Genomic DNA, 24,706 nt, shown 5'->3' on the forward strand with positions numbered 1-24,706 from the left:
AATAATAATATAAAAATTAAAGTCAAAATTAGCCGACGAAGTCTAAACGAAAGTTGTAGAGTGTAATTTTACCTACACGTGAATATAAAGAACGTTAAAAAACGGAGCTCGTATGCGAAAGTTAAGGATTTTAGAAGTTTGGGGCACAAAAATCGAGAATAATTGCGAAATCTGAGAAAAATCGCATGGTTAGGATTCGGCCACGTCACCTAGCGTATGAACTCGCCCCGTGTTCCGATCTGCCGATGAGTCCGAAGTGGTCCAATAAGAATCCGACGCGTGTGCCTTGGTGGCGAGCCCTCGCATCCGACGCGTGTCGCGATGACTCTCGCATCCGAGCCAGCTGCTTCGCTCGGCGGACGCCGTGTGCCTTCGCCTCCTGCTGCCACCTGCCCTCGTTGGTGACTCATCCTTCTCGGCCAACCTTCGGACCTCGCCTATAAATACAAGGCCTGCGAGCCCTCGTTGAGAAATTGCCATTTTACACCCCCTTTTCAATATTTTGACATCCCCCGAAGCCCCGATATCAATTATAGCACCCGAAACACGTCCCGAAGTTCCCGAGAAGCCCAAAAAATATATCTTTTCAGTTTTAAAGCCCAACCCTCGCAGAGCCCGGTTTCTCAATAAAACTCCCGGTTTTATTAGAAACGATCGTTTTAGGAAACGAAGTGGTACCCGATTATCATTAAATCAAGTGAGTGTGTAGTTACTTTCACCTTACACATAGATATGAAGTATTTTATATAAAATATGTGCTGTGTGAATACATATTGTTTGTTTATTTGAGATGGATGTTGAAGGAATGATTTATACAGGTTTTTAAATAATTTAAACTGTATATGTATTTTTATCTACGAAAATGTTGGGTAAAACATGGGTAGATGAAATAGTGGGTGTGTGATGAAAGATGGGTTGGATAAATGAGATGATCAGTGATATAGATCATGAGTTGAGGGTGAGTGGTGAATTATGAGAGAATCACTTACCCAAACGTTGGCCCCCGTCATTCAGCAGAGTATGGATGACAACCACGAACTATTCTAGATGATTTGTGGAACACTAGCAGGCTCGCAACCTGTAAGTGTGTGAACTATATGTTCATCAGTCGTACTCTAAAAACCCATTGATATGTATGGCAGGAAGATTCCTGTGAATAATACTGTCGATAAGTAAGAGCTATGGACTTAGCATATGTTGTATAAACCCTGGCAGCTATGGATTTAGTGCCTGTTGTATAAACCCTGGCGACGATGCGACTTCGTGCCTATTCCTTAGGATGAAACCTTAGGAATGAGTGGTAGTTGACTCTTAGGGTAAATCCTTAAGAAATAAATAAGATAATGGGGTTGGGGTAATTTGGTTGATTGATGATGTTTAAGCATAATAAATTTATTTATTGTGGGTTGAAAACCCTATATGCTCACCAGGCTTCCAAGCCTAACCCATCCAGCTTTTTATATTACAGGTAGTAGAACCCGAGCATAGTCGGATGATGATGATGAGTGATTTTTGGATTATAGGCCAGTAGTTGTAAATAACTGTTGTCAGGCTTATAATGTCTTGTTTATGCTTTTGATCTGTATCGGAACATGACATCCCGAGGTTTTGTTATAAAATGAAAATATATATTTCTTAAAGAAAGGACATGATAAATTTTTATCATGTTTTGTTTTGGGAACAAATTCCGCAACATCTTTTAAAAAGGATTACTCTGATTTTATTTTAAAAAAGCATAAATTAAATCGGTCTTTTCTGGCCAAGAAATTAGGGGATGTCACAGTTGGTATCAGAGCATTAGTTTAAGCGAACTAGGAATTTGTAGGATTTCTAGACTTAAACTTAGAATGCTAAGTGATGATTATGAGATGAGTGTCTACCATATTTTAGACACGAGCACTAGTCTATTTTAGGAAAGATGCCTAAAATGCTTTTATATGCTAAATGCTATATGTTTGTCATATATGCCATTATTTGTTCGGATCTATGGTCTGTTGCCGACCGGATCTGGAAACCTTATGTGTGTAGGATTCTAAACGTATGACTACGATATTAGAATCTGATCTTGAGGCAACTATCTGGGTTGCTAAGTCTATTGAAGAAATTATCAATGACAGGACCGCCAACAAGGTTGAAGTTGACAAGAAGAGGAAATTTGAGGGTCTTCAAGGCCCAACATGAGAAACATATTCTCAAAGTCTGGCAAAAGAGGAGGTAAAGGAAAATGGTGCGGGAAGTGCAAAAATAAACACTCTGGGAATTATGGAAGGAAGGTGAATTGCTTTAAGTGTGGAGAAATTGGGCATTACGCTGATGAGTGTACGATTCCCAAGGAGGTGTGTTACAGATGTAAGGAAGAAGGCCATATTTATAAGGACTGTCGGAAGAAAAAATGAAGTAACAAGGCCAAGCGCACCGCCAACGCCAAGGGAATTTCAGAATATCCTTGACGAAGCAAATAACAACGCTAGGAATTAGAAGTAAAGACTTGATAGCTGAAGATCAAGTTATGAAGTAGTAATGTGAATAGTAACAAGTGGTTTAGCCTATTAGAGGCATAGTATAGGGTAAACTTGAACCTGTGTGTAATCGTTTCAAGGAAATAATATAAACCCTGTTTTTGTCATCTGATGAATTGAATGACTATGTGAAATTCTTGTATGGTGATTTGGAGAACTGTAAGACAATACTTGGGACGAGTATGAGTAGGTGTGAATGGTAGTAGAGGCCTATACTACCGGAAGTACAGGACTCGTACTTGGATCAAGGAAAGTCACAAGGTTACCAAGGAGCTAGTAATTGATTCCGTCTTGTTCTAGTCTGTCGTTACCATTGTTTCGGTAATGACTAAGAAGATAATTGTTATTCCGACCTTATAGGTCATATCGAATCGATTCCGACTAAGATAAGTATGTCACGTGGTTCAGAGAACCAAGTTCGATGTAGCATTTGACTTAAGCCAGAAGATTGAAGTGAAAGATGATCAAAGCGATCAATAGAAGTATCGCACTCATTGTTAAAGAAGTTAGTAGTTAGAAATGATACATGTTGAACTGTGATTATATCACATTAGAACATGAAGGAAGGTATAGTTTGTTCCGAAATTTGTCTCTAAGAGACCTGAGTCTAAGCAGTGCATTATACAATGAGAGATCATTAGAACATGACCCATCGGTCTGTTACAATAAATGAAGGAAAGTACTTATTCTAAGAAGAAGAAGGAGTCCTCAATAAGGATTTATTTTGTAACTTGAAGGTTACAATTGAAAGTCCTACGGAGATCTGAAGCTTTTTAGGATTAGGCGGATATTATCGAAGACTTATCCAAGGCTTTTCTTCGATCGTGACTTCATTAACAGCTTTGACCAACAAAGGAGCTATTTATACTTGGAATGAGAAGCATAAGGAAGCTTTTGAGAAGTTAAAGAAGAAGTTGTGTGAAGCACCGATTCTTTCTTTACCTGAAGGATTTGATGACTTCGTAGTTTATGGTGATGCCCCTGGAGTTGGGTTAGGTTGTGTCCTGACCCAAAGGGATAAAGTGATAGCGTATGCATCGAGGCAATTGAAAGAGCATGAAAAGAACTACCCCACTCATGATCTGGAGTTGGCAGCGGTAGTATTCGCCTTAAAGATATGGAGGCACTATCTTTATGGTACTAAATGCAAACTTTTCACTGATCATAAGAGTCTTCAATATCTCTTTAATCAGAAGGAATTGAATATGAGGCAGTGGTGCTGGCTAGAATTACTCAAGGACTACGACTGTGAGATACTTTACCACCCTCGTAAAGCAAATGTTGTTGCTGATGCTCTCAGTCGGAAGGTAAATCTTGAAAAGAAAAGGCCAAGAGCGTTGAGAATTAAAGTTGTCTCGACAATTGTGTAAGGTATAAAGAAAGCTCAAGAGGAAGCTTTAGAGAAAAATGACCGAAAGGAAGAACGTTTGGGTAAAACGTTGGTGTTTGATACAAACGGTCAAGGACTGAAGGTATTCAAAGATAGGATTTGGGTACCTAAGACGCGAGGAGTAAGAGATCTTCTGATGGAAGAAGCTCACAAGACCATGTACTCGATTCATCCCGGCAGTACAAAAATGTATAGGGATCTAAAACCCTATTATTGGTGGCCAACGATGAAGCTCGATGTTGCTAAGTATGTGGCTGAGTGTATAACATGTGCTAGGGTTAAGGCATAACATCAGAAACCGTATGGGAGTTTAGAACCTTTACCTGTACCCATGGGTAAATGGGAAGACATCACCATGGATTTTGTGACTAAACTGCCCAGAACAAGGAACGGTCACGACATGATTTGGGTGGTCGTTGATCGCTTCACTAAGAGTGCGCATTTCATAGCAGCCAACGAGAAATGGTCTATGGATAAACTTGTGAATTCTTACGTGAAGGAAATTGTGAGGCTTCACGGTGTTCCGTTAACGATTGTATCTGATCGTGATAGCCGTTTTACCTTAAGGTTTTGGGGGAGTCTACAAGAGGAATTGGGTACCAAGTTGTGTTTGAGTACAGCTTACCATCCGCAAACCGATGGTCAGAGCGAACGAACAATTCAAACATCGGAGGATATGCTGAGAGCATGTACCCTGGAATTCCAAGGTAACTGGGATGAACACTTACCTCTAGTAGAATTTTCCTATAATAATAGTTTCCACTCGAGCATCAAGATGGCACCTTTGTATGGAGAAAAGTGTCGAACGCCGTCATGTTGGATGGAAGCTGGGGAAAAGCAGTTTATGAGACCTGAAATAGTCCATCAGACTGCTGAAAAGTTGAAAGTGATTAGGGAAAGGATGTTAGCAGCTCAAGATCGACAAAAGAGTTATGCTGACAAGAAAAGACAACCGATATCATTCGAAGTTGGAGATTCGGTTTTACTTAAAGTCTCGCCGTGGAAGGGACTTATAAGATTTGGTAAAAGGGTAAATTTGAGTCCAAGGTTTATTGGACCGTTTAAAGTTCTTCTGAGGATCGGGAATCAAGCTAGAATTACCGGAAGAACTGGAGGGTATTCATAATACCTTTCATGTGTGTTATTTGAGAAATTTCATGGGAGATGTGCCCGACATAATTCCCATTTCTGAATTAAGGTTGGATGAAAACAAGAGGTTAATTGAAGAACCTGAGGCAATCGTTGACCGTAAGACTAAGAAGTTGCGACGCAAGATGGTCGATTTAGTGCTTGTGCATTGGAAACATACGAATGGGCCAAATCTCACCTAGGAAACAGAGAGTGACATGATGAGTCGCTACCCGCATTTGTTTGTTGATGTGTGATTCTGGGGACGGAATCATCCTAAGGGGGAGAGAATTGTAACGCCCGTGTTTCTAGGCTATGCATTAATATTGACATAATAGTCTAGGTTAACCTTTGTAACTCATTTTGGAAGAAATGAAAAGGAATTATGTGAATATTATGTGTTTTATGCTTAATTACTAGGATTTAATTAATTAAGAATAAAAACGAGCGTCAAAAATAAATATTAGATAAAACCGATATTTATTAAGAAAGTTGTAGTGGTCGTGACAAGGATTACGGATATATAAAGAATACCGAAATCCGAGTTATAACGAAGAAGTTATGACCTATCGAAGTTTCGCGACAAAACCGGCACGGTGCCGAATGACGTAAAAAGTGAGTTTTTGATAAACTACTTTTTAGCCTTGGCGATCTAAACGAAAGTCGTACTGTTCGTTAAACCGAGAGTATGTATAAAAAGAACGCCCAAATCTGTCTTCGTATGAGGAAGTTATGATTTTTCTAAGTTTCAGCTTAGCAGTAGACAGCAAAAACTCGAATTTTAGATCGATTAATTTTTAGCCGACACAGCCTAAACGAGAATCGAAGGTCTCGTCAATAGTAGCACAACGGTAAAAAGACAGTCGAAAACGGACGTCGGATGAAGAAGTTATGAATTTTTAACGGATTTCCTGTCCCGGTCTGTTAAAAATAATAATATAAAAATTAAATTCATAATTATCTGACAAAGTCTAAACGAAAGTTGTAGAGCGTAATTTTACCTACTTGTGCATATAAAGAACGTAAAAAACGGAGCTCGTATGCGAAAGTTATGGATTTTAGAAGTTTGGGGCACAAAAATTGAGAATAATTGCGAAATCCGAGAAAAATCGCATGGTTAGGATTCGGCCACGTCGCCTCGCGTATGAACTCGCCCCGTGTTCCGATCTGCTGACGAGTCCGGAGTGGTCCAATAAGAATCCGACGCGTGTGCCTTGGTGGCGAGCCCTCGCATCCGACGCGTGTCGCGATGACTCTCGCATCCGAGCCAGCTGCTTCGCTCCGCGGACGCGGCGTGCCTTCGCCTCCTGCTGCCACCTGCCCTCGCTGCTGACTCATCCTTCTCGGCCGACCTTCGGACCTCGCCTATAAATACAAGGCCTGCGAGCCTTCTCGGGTAATTTTGAGAAATTGCCAATTTACACCCCTTTTTCAATATTTTCACTATTTTGACATCCCCCGAAGCCCCGGTATCAATTATAGCACCCGAAACACGTCCCGAAGTTCCCGAGAAGCCCAAAAAATTTATCTTTTTGGTTTTGAAGCCCAACCTTCGCAGAGCCCGGTTTCTCAATAAAACTCCCGGTTTTATTAGAAACGATCGTTTTAGGAAACGAAGTGCTGCCTGAGTATCATTAAATCAAGTGAGTGTGTAGTTACATTCGCCTTACACATAGATATGATGTATTTTATATAAAATACATGCTATGTGAATATATATTGTTTGTTTATTTGAGATGGATGTTGAAGGAATAATTTATACAGGTTTTTAAATAATTTAAACTGTATATGTATTTTTATCTACAAAAATGTTGGGTAAAACATGGGTAGATGAAATAGTGGGTGTGTGATGAAAGATGAGTTGGATAAATGAGATGATCAGTGATATAGATCATGAGTTGAGGGTGAGTGGTGAATTATGAGAGAATTACTTACCCAAACGTTGGTGCCCGTCATTCAGCAGAGTATGGATGACAACCACGGACTATTCTAGATGATATGTGGAACACTAGCAGGCTCACAACCTGTAAGTGTGTGAACTATATGTTCATCAGTCGTACTCTAAAAACCCATTGACATGTATGGCAGGGAGATTCCTGTGAATAATACTGTCGATAAATAAGAGCTATGGACTTAGCACATGTTGTATAAATCCTGGCAGCTATGGATTTAGTGCCTGTTGTATAAACCCTGGCGACGATGTGACTTCGTGCCTATTCCTTAGGATGAAACCTTAGGAATGAGTGGTAGTTGACTCTTAGGGTAAATCCTTAAGAAATAAATAAGATAATGGGGTTGGGGTAATTTGGTTGATTGTTGATGTTTAAGCATAATAAATTTATTTATTGTGGGTTGAAAACCCTATATGCTCACCAGGCTTCCAAGCCTGACCCACTCAGCTTTTTATATTACAGGTATTAGACCCCGAGCATAGTCGGATGATGATGATGAGTGATTTTTGGATTATAGGCCAGTAGTTGTAAATAACTGTTGTAAGGCTTATAATGTCTTGTTTATGCTTTTGATCTGTATCGGAAAATGACATCCCGAGGTTTTGTTATAAAATGAAAAAATATATTTCTTAAAGAAAGGACATGATAAATTTTTAACATGTTTTGTTTTGGGAACAAATTCAGCAACATCTTTTAAAAAGAATTACTTTGATTTTATTTTAAAAAAGCATAAATTAAATCGGTCTTTTCTGGCCGAGAAATTAGGGGATGTCACAGTGTGTATGAGATCCAACAAACCCTCACCTCTTTTACAAGATCGAGTGAAATGTGATTTTTTCATCTTCCCCAAAATACAAGATTCGCATTCATCATCTAGCCTTAAGTCAAATGATTTCAACATCCTTTTGGAGTTGGGGCGATGCGTTTCTTGTTAATGTGCCCAAGACGATAATTCCACAAGCATGCCTTGTCTAAACCATTAGACGAATCAATATAAAATACACTATTACCTAGGCTATCAACACAAATCATAGTTCCATACACAACATTACAAGGTAAAGCTTCATACATAAAAATGCCATTTTTATAAATGAAAATCTATCCATTAATGTCATTAAATGAATATCGAAAACCTTGTCTAAAAATTGCATGAAAAGAAATAATGTTTCGCATCATTTATGACGAATGGCAACAGTTAATTAAATTTAATCTAACATCACTAATAAAAATAAGACTATAAGTTCCAAGCTTGGTAACGGGAAAAGATCACCTATTTCCCTTGATTAGATTCATCCTTCCATGCTACACCCCTTCACTTTCTCTTAGTCCCTACAAATCAGAACAAATGTGAATACCACATCTTGTATCAAGGACCCAAGAATGAGTAGGTTGTGAGTTATTAGTTTGAATAACATAAGTGCCTACCGAAGATGGCTTCACTTTGCCATCCTTGATGTCCTACAAGTACTTGGGGCAACTTCGTTTCCAATGGCCCTTATCATTGCAATAAAAGGAAATGGCCTCTTTGGGATCACTAAGAGAAGGAATATTATAACTGGGCTTTGCTTTTAGGCCAGTTCTAGATGACCCAACATGGGCATTTCCCTTCCCATTCTGCTTCGAAGCACCTTTACTTTTCTTTCCTTTGTTTATCCCAATGGCAAGGACAGGAGCATTAGTAGAGTTAGGAATTTGATTATTCTTTAGTCCGGACTAAGTTTTTCACAACAGGTTGTGGAATTGGGTTGACACGAGTGTTCCTCCAATTCACTCAAACCAAGGCTCTGATACAAACTTTTAACATCCCAAAGTTTAACAAATTTAAAACTTTTCAAAACAACCTATTTACTAACAAAAGTATTTACAAAATCATTGTTTCCAAAGATGTTTTAAAATGAGAGTATCCTAAGATCCAATAAGTTGTAAAACCATGGATGTGTACGGTCACACATTCGCCTCGCCACAAACTTCTGAAGCACCTGAAACAATAAACTAAAACTGTAAGAACGAAGCTTAGTGAGTTCCCCCAAAATACCAACACACGAACAATTAACATATTCAAATAACAACATGTTTTGGGTCCGCAGCTAAAAGACTGGATTACCCCTGAGCCCACAGTATGAGTCTGGCTTGCCTATCTTGCCCACAACTCATATATGGCTTGCTCCTGAGCCCACAACATAAGTGTGGCTTGCCCACCCGGCGCTCAGCTCATATCTGGAATGCTCCAATACCCTTAAGCCCTCAGTACAAGTTTGGCATACCACCCGGTCCTCATCTCGTATGTGTAATGCATCTGAGCCCTCAATATAATTCTGGCATGCCCCACCTGGCCCTCAGCTCATATATGGAATACTCCAGGTTTCTTGACTACAACACGAAGCAGCACAAACTCTACCCAACACAATATGTCTACAAATAGTAGCATATATGGATAATCATGCAGACAGAATCACAGGTAGTCCTACCGATCTACCAGACTATCATATCAATAACTAGTATAATCATGAATATCTATTCCATACTCAACATATCAGGTTATCAAACCAATGGGCCGGCCTTGGTGCCTTCGACTCGTAAGTATAGTGGGGAAAATTCACCTCTCGATCTGATCCATAGCAGATGAGGTCCCGACTCCGAATCTCAGTTCCAACCAAAACCTATTTCCACCAAGTGAGAAATTCCATCAAAATCCCAAAATACCCTCAAGATCCAATTTGGTCAATGTCAAAAGTTAAGGTCAACAGTCCATGTTGACCCAACACGCCACATTCCCTTGGCCAAGCCGTGTTCCGCCAGTATCCAAACAGTCGGGCAAATCCCAGGCAACACGATGTGTTGGCTTCGAAACATACAATTTTTGCCATAGTTCTAACAACTTAATACATTAAGTTGTTTTCTTCGATTCCAAGAGCTCCAAAGCTCAGATTTAGTCCAAACTATGATCCAGAAGGATAAAGTTTCCAACTTTATCCATTGGGACTACCCAAAAGGTCCAAAAAACCCAATCCTTAAAAGTCCGAATTCCATCCCTTCCAGAGGTGATTCTAACACCTAAGCCATATCAAAGGTTGGTGCTTTTTAAGCATACATGTCCAATGCATGTCTTGAACTCATATTAGGTCAAAATGAGGATTTATGTCCTAATCTCTATGCATGGCATGAAAACATGATTATAGACCATATCTAAGACACTACTAGGTCACCTTGACCTGGAGATTCGTAAAGTTGCAAGTTTTATGAGATCTAACCATTCCAACATTCAAGAACAAGAAGCAAAAGGGACAAAACCCAAGATCTAACTACTTTGAATGATAAAAATTGAGTCTTGGACACTTACAAAGGTCCAGAAGAGTACTGAACTGAAGAATGGTTGCTTCCTTCCTCCACATTCCTCCTTCTTTAGCTTCAAAAAACACCAAACTAGCTCAAAATGGGAGGAAGATGATTAGGGTTACTTTCAGGGCTTAAGGGGATGATGTGGGCTAAGGGTGAACAAACCCTAGCCTCTACATTCCTTTAAATAGGGAGCAAAACTCGAAAGATTAGGGTTTCATTCCTGCCATTAACACACCGTGTTCCAAGAGGTAACACTTCATGTTGTTCAAAATGAAACACACGCCTCTTCTTATCTGGACACGCTGTGTTGGTGCCTCCAACACGCCGTGTTCAATCCTTAAAAGGAGATTTATACCCAAATGAACTCCCAGAATCCCAAGAAAAATGATTGGGGAAGTCACCTCGCTCTGATGACCGCCCAACCTTACTGATGTCAAATCCAAAATAGAAGATATCACGAGCCCTAACGAAGAATGAATCTCAACTTTTGCCTAAGCTAACGAGTATCCAGCCGGTATACCTGTAATTGAAAACCCTGAACAATGTCGGACTTCAAGACAGACAGAACCAATCAAAAATGCTCCCGCAAAGACTTAACTTCACAACCTGAACCGGACAACCTATTCGGCCTGAACGAGTTACAGATACCCAAAAATATATACCACCGACCACCTGCCAAATCCTTGATAAAATTCGACACTGACATACGATGGCCTTTCACTAATTGAACCCATTCTAAGCAGAACTCACATACTAACGACGAACAATCCTTGCTCCCACTGACGTTAACTAATAAAGGACAACCATCAGTACTCAGTTCTGAGACCAGTAATCCAATACCTTATCTGAAAAGAACCTCAAACACATCAATCGTGAATTTTCCACTAATCCCAAATCCATAAGATGCACCAAAAGCCTTTAATTAACCCGTGACTCCTTGCCACACCACTCCAACCACGGATCCTATGACCAAAGATGAGAATTCCATGAATTCCACATTTACCCCCAATCCTTAACGATTCAGGTGTATTCCCCCATTTAGCACAACACCCGATACATTAACGCATAACTTTTGATTTGAGACTTCATAATCGGTTACCAACCTTGATAATCAACCCCTGATAACAGTTTGTGAGAAAATGGGATTATAATGCAAACATTCCAAAGGTGCTGATTGTGTGTCTCCCGACTTCCATCAATGCGCGAATACCGAAAGTACCATACTCAGATCAAATCAACAACCATGATCATTGGGCCCACAACCTATGTATGGACTACCAATACAAGGTCCTCGACATAGGTCTGAATTGCCACCGAGCCCACAACATGAGTCTGGAATGCCTTAGCCGACCCTAAACCCATGTCTGGAATGCTCCCGCTATTACGCCAATCTTGTCGACATTACATATTTCGCCTGACACTTGCGACCCACAATATGGGCCGAAAGACTCTCAGCCTGTTTCCACTGCCTTGCAGGGACCTAAACAACGTCTCTCTCAACACTAACTGCACAACAAGGCGGAAATCTCACCACACAAAATTCCTTTCACAGAACATCTTGCTACCAATGCAAAACCCTATGAAAACATGGTCACACACGACCCGAGAATAGGATAAACGGTCGTACTCTTGATCCAGTTCAAAGGCTATCACCCAAAAGGATCATGCGAATAATTCAATCCAAGCCCCAATGTTATCTTGTCCAGCCCACATACACACAATGAATTACCATAATGTATATCCTTAAGGAACCCATAACCTCATCCAAAAGGGCAGAAATACCAAAGTTCTATCGAACGACGAACCTCAATCATTAACATACGACATCCTCATGATCGATCGAAAAAAGATTCCATACTTGATTGAGACTGAACAGGTTCTACCAATACGCAACCAACTCAAGAAGACTTCTGAAGTGATCCCGAGTGCTACCCAACCCAAGCCTACTATGAACCAAAATTCCACACCGCTATTAAGGGTAAGCATGCACAGAGACCAAAGGAACATCAAACATTCTAAATTTAATGATAAGTTGACACATCCATAGGACTTCAACTGCCACACTCAAAACCTTCAAAGAACTTTTGTTGAATGACAAACTATGTGAACAATAATCCTAAACACATGACATTAAATAGAATGAACCAAAAACCTTGCGGGGCTGAATTCACCAAATTCTTAAACCAAAGCCTTGATCGATCTCTGCCCAAGCTAGACTATAATTAGAAATTCTTACGCCCAGCTGACAATTTCCCTCCGCGGCCGATACTCGACCTGAGTAATTCCAGAGGTTCCTTATCTATTCATTGGCACCCCAAAAAGGAATCAATATCTGCAACGAGCTCCTTGATCACCCACTTCCTGATGAGCGACAACCAGGTGTCTCCTGCACACGTGTATACGTTCACCACCTTCTATATACCCCTTCCTTGACCAAACGTTGAACCGAGATCCCACATACTCGCACTGTGGATCCCTAAAAACCATCACTCTATACCACGAACCCGAACAGGTTGATGATCCTCCAAGCAGAATACCCAGTTCTCCCCCACTTAGGGTTTGAATTACCACCCACCGGTGTTAAAACCAACTGTAACTCAAACCGGGTTAGCCATGTACAACCATCCCTGACCCCGGGAATGAATAATACACACAAGATGATCTTCCAGATAAGGATCAAACAAATCAAAAGAGAATCCGAAATTTTAGCTGAAGATCTCCGAAATTTCCCAATCCTGACCACTTAACATTAAGGATCCCTTTCAAGAGATAAATCAATACTAACTTATGATCCAAAACATACACTCCTTGCCTGGAATTTTCAGCCGCCAATCTGGTACCCGGCCTGTCTAAAACCCAAGAACATGGACCCTTGATCACATCACCAACATCTATACCTCCACAACCCATCTACACATTATTGCGCTGACATTCTGTCTCCAAACACCGCGACCAACTGTCCCCATGTTGGGTTTACATCCCAACACTGAAATTCACAAGCCTGACCACTCCTCCTCCGAAGCCAAAAAACTAAAAGGGAAAATTGCTGCTATTGATGGCGACATACCAAACCATCAATCAACAATTCTACTTCCAACTGCAATCCCCAAACCGAAATCATAACGGTCGATCCATCCTTAAGTCCCGCGACTCGAGTGCACGACCTTGAGGAAAACCCTCGAGACCTCAAAACCAAAAAGCTCATCTAGGTCTACACCAACCAATCCAAACCAATTTCGCCACTGGGGCCGAACAATTACCAGACCCATCCCCATGCCTGAGCAACCATAACCAAATATCAACAGATATAGAGCTACTGCCATGAACAATGGTATCAAACCATGCTAATCTCTCCCGGCCAATCTTTAGAATTCCAAAAACTTGCCTTGTTTCGAGTATAGATCATGTGTTTCCAATAGTACGGGCCCAATACTACCTTCCACACCTATCCATACTTTCCTCAATGATCATCCTGGATCCACCAAGACATACTCATAAAATATTCCCAAAACATGCTCAATAGCGAAAAAACCGCACTAAAATACTTCCTAGGCACTCCTGGGATTCCCCACCTCCCCTGGCATTAGCTGTTGATGGGCTCCGATCAATTCCAACCAACCATTTCATGAATACAATTACATGCAACAAAACTTAAATAATCCTTCGACTAAAGGACCCAACCCTACAACGATTAGACTCAAAAGAGAGCTGCGCAATAGGGCCAAATCCTTCACTCTAGGATTATTTAACCTCCATAGCATGTAACTTAATGTATTCATTTGATAGTTAGCTCCCATCAATGTGAGTCCCACAAAGCACAAAGCAAGCAGCATTCGAGCAGTGGAGTCGACTGGCACTAAAACACAATAAAATCAGATAGGTCCTCATACAAAATCCTAGGATGTACCTTCGCCCTGCCCTCACTATATCAAGAGTGGCTAATAATCCTCATGACGACCCACCATATACCACACCCAACCATGAAACTTCCACCAACCCTACAATACTCGTGTATGATAATCATACATAACACTAGATCCTATAGACAGTCAAATACTTGATTCTACCCTAAGCCCTTCATCAAACAAGAACAGGAAATAAGGCTAAACCAAACATTCTCAGGCTATAGAATCTTAGTTAGGTACAACTATGCTACATACATTAAGCAACTACAATAATGATGTCAATTGCATACAAGGAAGACCCTAGGCTATTAGGCATCATATAATCAGGCAATTCTATCATGTAATTCCTGAAGATCCCTAGCCTATCACTAGCATGTTGTTCTAACATAAGATAACATAATCTCAATAATTGTGTGGTAATTTGGGGTCTACTTATTGGCTCCGGCTGATCGTACACAACGCATCCTCCTTGTTTATTTTGAAAACCATTTGAAAATCGGTTTTTAAAAAAAAAAAAAAATTTCCCTAGTTTGAGACTAGATTCACACGAGTGTTCCTCCAATTCACTCAAACCAAGGCTCTGATACCAACTTGTAACATCCCAAAATTTAACAAATTTAAACCTTTTCAAAACAAATTATTTACTAATAAAAGCATTTACAAAATCATTGTTTCCAAAACATGTTTTAAAATGAGAGTCTCCCAAGATCCAATAAGTTGTAAAACTATGGATGTGTACGGTCACACATTCGCCTCGCCACAAACTTCTGAAGTACCTGAAACAATAAACTAAAACTGGAAGCACGAAGCTTAGTGAGTTCCCCCAAAATACCAACACACGAACAATTAACATATTCAAATAACAACATGTTTTGGTGTTGGGTCTAAATTTGGTTTATACTTTGCTTTTCTAGGAAAATGTATTTTTATGTAATGTTGTATGTGTTTGCGGTTTGTGTGTACGGCCGTACACGGGTGTACGGTCGTACACCCGTGTACGGCCCATATCTCATATATATATATATATATATATATATATATATATATATATATATATATATATATATATATATATATATATATATATATATATATATATATATATATATATATATATATATAGGATGAGGAGTGTGTAGAGGAGTGGAGAGGCTAAAGAAGAGTGGAGAGCATATTATAGAGAGAGAAACTAGAGAGAAGAATAGTGTGTGTGAGAGAATCTTGTGTAAGGAGCATCATTCATATCTTCAATACATTCAAGATTCAAGTTATTCTTCTTCTTCTTCTCTTCTATTGATCTGGCATCATCCGTTTGATTGGGATTCCGCACCATCAAACAGATCTAATTGATACCCAAGCAAATTGGGGACTTACAAGTGGTATCAGAGCTTGGATTGTATCAATCAATTTTTCCAGATCTGGAGCTTATTTGATCTTATTTTTAAAATATTTTTGCGTTTTTTGATAGATCTCTGAAAATTAGGGGGGGAGGGGTTTGTTCTTTGCATTTTTCATAAAAACGAGTTTTTGATCGAGTTTTGGAGCAAAAAGTGTGAAAAACGTCGTTTTTTCTTCGCATCTGTTGAAGGTGTACGGCTGGCTCGGTGTACGGCTCGGAGTGTGCGGCTCGGTGTGCGGTCTTCGTCTCGTTCTTAGCCTCGCATCGCATCGCTTCGTTCTCGTCCTCGCATCTCAGCATCCTCGCAGCGTGCTTCCATTAAAAAAAGGGAATCGATTTTGGAGGTGCCGCGGATCGAACCCGGGTCTCCTCCCAACTCAACCAAGCAGCTTACCAGTTGAACCAACTTGTCACACGTTACTCTCCTCCCAAATTTAATTCAAAAGGCGTTCTTATCTCGGTTCCAACTTTCGCAAATTTAACACTTTTAACCCCAAAAATCAATTTCTTTTATTTTTAAATTCCGTTTTCAACCCAAAAATTTTAGCTTTTAATTTTTAAATTTCTAAATTGACCTTTGACCTCAAATTTTGACTTTGACTTTAAAGTTTGACCTTTGACTTTAAACTTTGACTTTCTCGTATGACTTTCAAATTTTCAAATTTATATTTTCGGTTTGACTTTGAAGTTTGACTTTTCAAGTTTGACTTTTCAATTTGGACTTTTACGTTTGACTTTTTAAATTTGACTTTTAAGGGTGACTTTTAAGTTTTTAGTCAAAGGGAATTTTTGATAAAAAATGAGTTCTTCTAACATCAAAGTCAATGAACTTTCCTTGGAGAATTTACGTGAACATTATGAATTACTACGAAGAGAGAACGAGGAACTAAAATACGAAGGATACCAACTTAGGAAAGGGCAGAAACCATTGAAAGAACAACTAGAGGCCAAAACTAAGGACTTTAAGAAACTACAAGAAGACTATAGCAATAAGTGTGTCAATTATAGATATCTTCAGAAAGAACTTGCTGCTATCATTGAGGAACTTGAAAATTGGAAAATACGTTTTGAAAATGCCGATTTCAACTTTAAAAAATTCGATGTGTCAAGTGACAAAGTGGAAATAATGGTTGAAAACCTAATGAAATGGAAGGACCAAAAGCAAGTAGGAATAGGATATGAGAGTGTCCCTCCTCCATTCAATCACACTTATACTGTTACTCCTTTGACTCAGGAAGAGATTGACCAAGAACCATTTATGGTATATGGTAAACCAGCTGCTGAACAGGAAACTGAGGGTGTTGAGCTGAACGATTCTAATGCTTCTACTTCTTGTGCAGGTAAAGTAATAGAGGATGAGGACAAGGAGAACAGAACTAATTCTAGTTCTGCAAATTCTGATGATTATCAAACCAATGTCTCCTTGAACTCTGAATCTGTTGCTTCGAACTCAGTTGCTTCTGATCAACCTGCTGTTGAGAAATACAGGCCACCAAATCAAGTGAAACAGCCAGCCTGCTGCAAGTATGCATGTGGGAACAACCAGGGACAAGGCATGGATACGCCACCAGGGGCAGGAAGAAACAACTCCTACGTGAAGAAACAGACTTGCTTCACTGTGGAACACCTGTACACATTTCCAAAAATTGTCCAAATCGCGCATATGTTCCCTACTATGCACAAGGGTGGCAGAATGCGCCAAGAGGGAGATTTTCCAATAAAAATCCCTCAAGTTCACATTCAGACAATGGCGACTGGAACGCGCAGAAGGCCAAGAAATCAACTCCCAACAACAAGAAGGGTATGTCGGCCAAGAAATCCAATCCACGAGATGCTCCAGTGAAACCAAGATCAGTTAGCTCAAAGTCATCTCGAAGATCAGCTTCAAGTTCAAAATCAAGTGCCGAGGCACCCATCCGCTCGAAAAAGAAATGGGTTAAACCTGACTACAGATGGGTTCCGAAGGCTCACCCTCCTAAATCTCCTAATGCTTCTAATATTTCTACATCTTCTATTTGTGATAAACAGGATATGTCATGGGAGAGAGTACCATGCAAGGATGACAAAGGTCAACCCAGTTTCAAAATGGACTGGGTTCCAAAGACCAACTGATCCCGCTCTGTGTCGGAGCAGCTATGGAGGCATATCATCAGACTTCGGTTTCTTGATAGTGCCTGTTCCAGGCACATGATAGGAGGCATCTCTCAACTGTGCAACACTCAGAACTTTGTTTGAGAGTATGTGTCCTTTGCTGGAAAGGAAGAAAGGAAGGGATCACACATGGGGTTAGTGCTTAATGACATGAAGAATTTTCGGATCTGTTCTGAGTTTATGCTTGCTGTTCTCAGACCTTCTGGATGCAAATTCAATCGGTGACTTACGGTTTGAGTTTTCATCTCGATACTCCTGAGTTTATCTTACATTGATTCATTACAAAGACAATTTTCTTTAATTTCCTTATATGTGTTTCTTTAGTAGGTATTGTTTTGGGAAGTGATATGAAGTATAGTGCCAAAGGGTAATTTATGATGCGTGGAATGCACTAAAGCCGAATTGTCTAGACTCTGTATACAATGTGCTGGTAGGCACAAAGGATTCAAAAGGACTAGACTCAGTTTGAAAATTGAAAGGACTTGACTAATATGAACTTAGATAGTTTCATTTGGACTGACAATATGACGCTCGGGTAGATTGAGCAGTGAGATAAACATGGGAGCCTGCGAGATACACTAAATTAATACGCATCTAGAACTGTGGCTTAACTCTTCCTTGATGTACGGACTTATGTCCTTAATTATGGTTCTGAAAGGGCGACTGGGGGGTTCTAATAAAGTAGGTTTATAGGAAATTATTTTCTTGCTTTCTATCTGTCATATGTTGCTTCCTCTGCGTGATTGGAAGAGATCCGACCTGGATTGCAACATATGCAACTCTAATTCTACGCACCTCCTTATCTATGAAATTCTTTCTTTCTGTTAGCCATATGCTGTCCCCTATGCGTGATCGGAAGATCCGACCTGGGACACAGCATATGCAACATTTTACATCTCAATCCCTCTATCTCTGTTAGTCATATGTTGTTCCCTCTTTGTGATTGGAAGACATCCGACCTGAGATACAACATATGCACTTCTATATCTGACTTATTTCTTAATGATTGAATACTCACCTAAACTAAGGAGTTCTTTGGAAGTTCTTGATTACCGGGGTATATCGGGAAGTGGGAAACATGTTCTAGTACATCTAAAATTGAACCATTTAATAGGTTGTCTGTAGCTCTTGCTACTTAATTTAAGTGGACAACAATATCCTTGGTCGTCGTCAGCTAAATGTCCATTTAGGAATATATATCACAATGACTTGTCACTTATAATTTGTCCAAATTGTTAACATCCTTTGTGTTTAAGTGGACCACAATACCGGTGATTGACCAAATCTAGACATGCAGGCGTGTGCAGATAAACGATATTGGATTGCTTGACAACTTTGATCCCAAATATTTTTGTTAAATTTGTTCATAGTTTTCCTCTATGCACAAATTTAGGGGGAGAATTAAAAAAAAAATTCAAAAATCTAGGGGGAGAATTAACAAAAAAAAATTCAAAAATCAAACAAAAATTAAAAAATTAAAAAATCCAAAAATAGTGTTATTTCTGTTTTATTTTTTATCTAAAAATATTTTTGTTTCTGTTTTATTTTTTCAGAAAATATAAAAAATCCAAAAATATTGTGTGCTAAGTTTTCTTTTAGTTTTATTTTGTCTTGAAAAGTGAATTCAGATATAGATGAGACTCATGGAGACTGTATCGAGATTTATGAGCCAAGGCTTCATTCGTGAGCATCAAAGAATTCTCATTCGAAGGAGCAAGAAATGAAGATTATTCTATCAACATTCAATCCTTCAACCCCGTAAGCAAGGTCAAGTTGTTCTTGAAGATTATGTGACAGATTGCATTGAAGCCTCCTCAATCAGCCTGTTGCTTTCTTGTACCTACTGAAGTGATCCAGAAGATTAGATTTCTCTATTATTCTCTCCGACGATTCTCAAGCTGAAAGCGCCATTTTTCAAGAATTTCTACAAGAAGCCTCCTCACCCAATGTGCGTTCAATGTCAATTTCTGAAGAAAATCCCAACTGCTCAAGATGAAGTCATTCATTGAATATTCATCAAGTTCATCTTGAAGCTATGAAGAAATCGAAGATAAACGCTGAAGTCAAGCTCCCAATGAATATTAACAAGAAAATCCAGCTACTTTTTAGGGGGAGCTTGTTGGGTCAATTAGAAAAGAAAGCTATAAACCGAGGGGGAGATTGTTGGCTCTAAATTTGGTTTATACTTTGCTTTTCTAGGAAAATGTATTTTTATGTAATGTTGTATGTGTTTGCGGTTTGTGTGTACGGCCGTACACGGGTGTACGGCCGTACACCCGTGTACGGCCTATATCTAGCTGAGGAGTCTGTAGAGGAGTAGAGAGGCTAAAAAAGAGTGGAGAGCATATTGTAGAGAGAGAAACTAGAGAGAAGAATAGTGTGTGTGAGAGAATCTTGTATAAGGAGCATCATTAATATTTTCAATACATTCAAGATTCAAGTTATTCTTCTTCTCCTTCTCTTCTATTGATCTGGCATCATCCGTTTGATTGGGATTCCGCACCATCAAACGGATCTGATTGATACACAAGCAGATTGGGGACTTACATTTGGGTCCGCAACTAAAAGACTGGATTACCCATGAGCCCATAGTATGAGTATGGCTTGCCTATCTAGCCCACAACTCATATCTGGCTTGCCCTCGAGGCCCACGGTTATGTCTGGCTTGCTCCCTAGTCCAATCAGTCATCAAATTAGAATTCAAATGTTCGGACCTCAGTATGAGTCTGACATACCAACCATTCCTCAGCTCGTATCTAGAATGCTACTGAACCATCAGTATGAGTCTGGCATGCCCCACCCGGCCCTCAGCTCATATCTGGAATGCTCCAATACCCTCAAGCTCTCAATACGAGTTTGGCATACCACCCGATCCTCAGCTCGTATCTGGAATGCCTCTGAGCCCTCAATACCATTCTGGCATGCCTCACCCGGCCCTCAGCTCATATCTGGAATACTCCAGGGTTTCTTGACTAAAACACGAAGCAACACAACCTCAACCCAACACAATATGTCTACAAATAATAACATATATGGATAATCATGCAGACAGAATCATAGGTAGTCCTACCGATCTACCAGACTAGGATATCAATAACTAGTATAATCATGAATATCTATTCCATACTCAATATATTAACAAATATCATGTTATCAAACCAATGGGCCGACCTTGGTGTCTTCGACCCGTAAATACAGTGATGAAAACTCACCTCTCAATCTGATCTATAATTGATGAGGTCCCGACTCTGAATCTCAGCTCCAACCAACACCTATTTCCACCTAGTGACCAATTCCATCAAAATCCCAAAATACCCTCAAGATCCAACTTGGTCAAAGTCAAAATTTAAGGTCAACAGTCCATGTTGACCCAACACGCCGTGTTCCCTTGGCCACGCTGTGTTCCGCGAGTGTCCAAAAAGTCCGGCAAATCTCAGCCAACACGTCGTGTTGGCTTCGAAACACGCCGTGTTTGCCAAAGTTCCAACAGATTAGTACATTAAGTTGTTTTCTTCGATACCAAGAGCTCCAAAGCTCATATTAGTCCAAGTTGTGATCCAGAAGGATAAAGTTTCCAACTTTATCCATTGGGACTACCCAAAAGGTCCAAAAACCCAATCCATAAAGCTTAATAATGCCAGGGATTAACCAATAGGCACTTAATCCTTAAATTCCGAAGTCCATCCCTTCCAAAGATGATTCTAACACCTAAACCATCCCAAAGGTTGGTATTTTTTAAGCATACATGCCCAATGCATGTCTTGAACCCATATTAGGTCAAAATGAGGATTTATGACCTAATCTCTATGCATGACATCAAAACTTGATTACAGACCAGATGCAAGACACTACTAGGTCACCTTGAACTGTAGATTCATAAAGTTCCAAAATTTATGAGATCTAATCATTCCAACATTCAAGAGAATGAAGCAAAAGGGACAAAACCCAAGATCTAACAACTTTGAATGAGAAAAAATGAGTCTTGGACACTTACAAAGGTCCAGAAGAGTGCCAAACTGAAGAATGGGTTCTTACTTGCTGGATCTTTGCTTCCTTCCTCTGCCTTCTTCCTTCTTTAGCTTGAAAAAACACCAAACTAGCTCAAAATGGGTGGAAAGATGATTAGGTTTTCTTTCATGGATTGAGGGGCTGAAGGCGAACAAACCCTAGCCTCCACATTCCTTTAAATAGGGAGTAAAACCCAGAATATTAGGGTTTCATTCCAGCCATCAACACATTGTGTTCTAAGAGGTAACACACCATGTTGTCCAAAATGAAAATCGTGCCTCTTTTTATCTGGACACGTCGTGTTGGTGCCTCCAACACGTTGTGTTCAATCCTAAAAAGGAGATTTATACCCAAAGTTGCTCTTCAAAATTCTAGGTGTTAAAGCACGCCATAAGAGCTTTGGCAGCTTCATACTTTTCTTGACGAGCTCTCTTGTGAATCTTTTCCACAAGATCCAAGTTCATCTCGTATGGCTAGTAGTCCTCATAGATCTTTTCAACTCGCGAATCATGGTGGCAACCATGATGCAAGGAATCTTAGTCTCATCGTCGTAGTTTTTCTTGTAGGTGGCTATTTCTTCAGGAGTATGAGTGGCCTCGTCGATCTCAAGGAGTAGTTTATCAGGGACACACTCTTTGACCTCGTATCGAAGAGTCGTCTTGATGTTTCGCATCCAATCATTGTTGTTAGTGCCATCTAATATCACCTTGGACACGATCGAGAGGAGTGAAAAGTTGTGGGAAGAGATTTGAGAAGCAGAAGCATCACCAAAAGTAGAAATCTATGGAGAAAAAGAAGTTTTATTTAGATGATATAAATTCTTAATATTTTAACCTATAATTAATATTTAAGGCTAGGATCAAATATAACATTTCACAACTAAGAAGAGGGATGTTGTAATCTTATTAGTAATTTATGAAAGGTAGGTAAAAGCAATTTGTCAATTTAAAACTATAAAATTCCAATATACTTTGAGATTCATTGATTCTTATCAATGGCATTTTAATCTCAGATTATGCTCTTCTATTTGTGACTAGGAGGCCGATGATCACAAACAAGATATGAATAACCATAAAAATATGATTGGCACTCTCGATGCCACTTATCATCTCCAAATAATATGCCTATTAACCACATACGCTCCATTAACAATGATAATTTTTTAGATGCCCATTATTACTATTTATAGTCACTATTAGTGTGTCGGTTAACCACACACGCTCCACTAACTACATGTAAAGTATAATGTGCAATTTTATGGATTAGCATACTTTTCACATTTTTTCTAAAGTAACTTAGAGTGGGATTTTTTTTAAAATAATTTAGTTACTTTATATCATTTTACTTATTAATGAGATTATGTCCTAACAAATCCGTTCGACTAACGACCCTCCACCATACAAGAGAGCGGTGGGAGAGAGTGGATACCCAATGATGGTCATTTTATAGGCCGCTTCCTTAAACTCTCCTTACTACAAGAAAAATGTGATTTTTCTAGGGAAGGAATCCGTTGCGAAAAGCTGAAATTCAGTAGCAAAAGACGAATAACGATGGAATTTGCAACGACCGATTTCTATCCCATAAAAACCCCGTAGCGAGGGTTTGCTAGGGAAACAATCATTCCATCGCAAATGTGACAATGGAATAAAATCTATTGTAGATGGTATTCCGTTGTGTATATCGTTGTAGGATTCCATCACAAATTGTGTGGTAGTTCTTCCATCAGAAATTTCGTTGTAGTTAATTCCTAGCAAAATCTGTGGTGATGAATCCTTAGAAAATTTCATGGTGATGAATCCCTAGAAAATGACGTGGTGGTGAATCCTAGAAAATTCTGTGGTGGTGAATCCCTAGCAAATTTCGTGGTTGTGGATCCCTAGCAAATTCTGTGGTGATAAATCCCTAGCAAAATTTCGTGGTGATGAATCCCTAGCACATTTAATGGTGATGAATCCGTAGCTATTTCAGTGGTGTATATTATATAACATATTCCATAGAAAAGATTCCATAGGCACGGATGGATAATTAAATTTAAAAATTAAATCCAAATTATTTTGTAGTAATATATGAAAAAAATTAATAACATTAAATCATAAAATAATACAATAATTATTTATGACATGGAAAATGGATAGTGGCCACTCTAAAATAAATACTTTGTAATAAACATATCAACATTTTATGATCTACTAGTTTGTTGTTCTCTAATAACATTAATAAGATCTATTGCCGATTTAAGTTGTTTATCAAGTTGCTCGATTCTTTCGTTGTATTGGTCTTCTTGGGACTTCATTATTTCTTTAAGCTCTTCGTTTTTCTCTTTTTGTTTAGTAACAAGCTCCCTTAGTTCTTCCATTTCATCATTTTTTTTTCCAGAATGTAAGATACATCCGTTTTACCGTTAATCATGGGAACTGCCTTAGCAAAAGAGCCTAATCATAAAGTCTTTTTTTTGTCATGACCACCAACAACATCATAAAATATTTTGTCATCCTTAAATTCAACACCTTCAGCTTCCAACTCTTCCTGTTTTTTTGTGTAGGCCGCCTACAAAATAATAATAATTTAAATTAAAAGACTGTAAGAACCCATTTTGTCAATTGGATTGATACGAAAAGATAATATCAAGAAGATAATCATATGAACATGATGAACACAATATGTGAGTAAAACTATAGTGGATAAATAGAGAGATACAACATAAAACATGAACAACACTCATGGATGGGGAGAATCCACACCTAAAACTCTCTCTACAATCAATGTCTACATAGTGAACACATACATACAAATGACCCTCACCTCCACTTTATATACTAGTAGAGGGAATATGTTTTCCATACAAGGGAATATTCTAACCTAATAAACACTCATCATTGTAGAGCATTTTTATGCTCCAAAAGTCTCCCCCTAAA

Source organism: Lactuca virosa, chromosome 4 (assembly GCF_052849685.1).
Source record: "Lactuca virosa cultivar CGN04683 chromosome 4, Lactuca_virosa_CGN04683_v6, whole genome shotgun sequence".
Classification (NCBI taxonomy): Eukaryota; Viridiplantae; Streptophyta; class Magnoliopsida; order Asterales; family Asteraceae; genus Lactuca; species Lactuca virosa.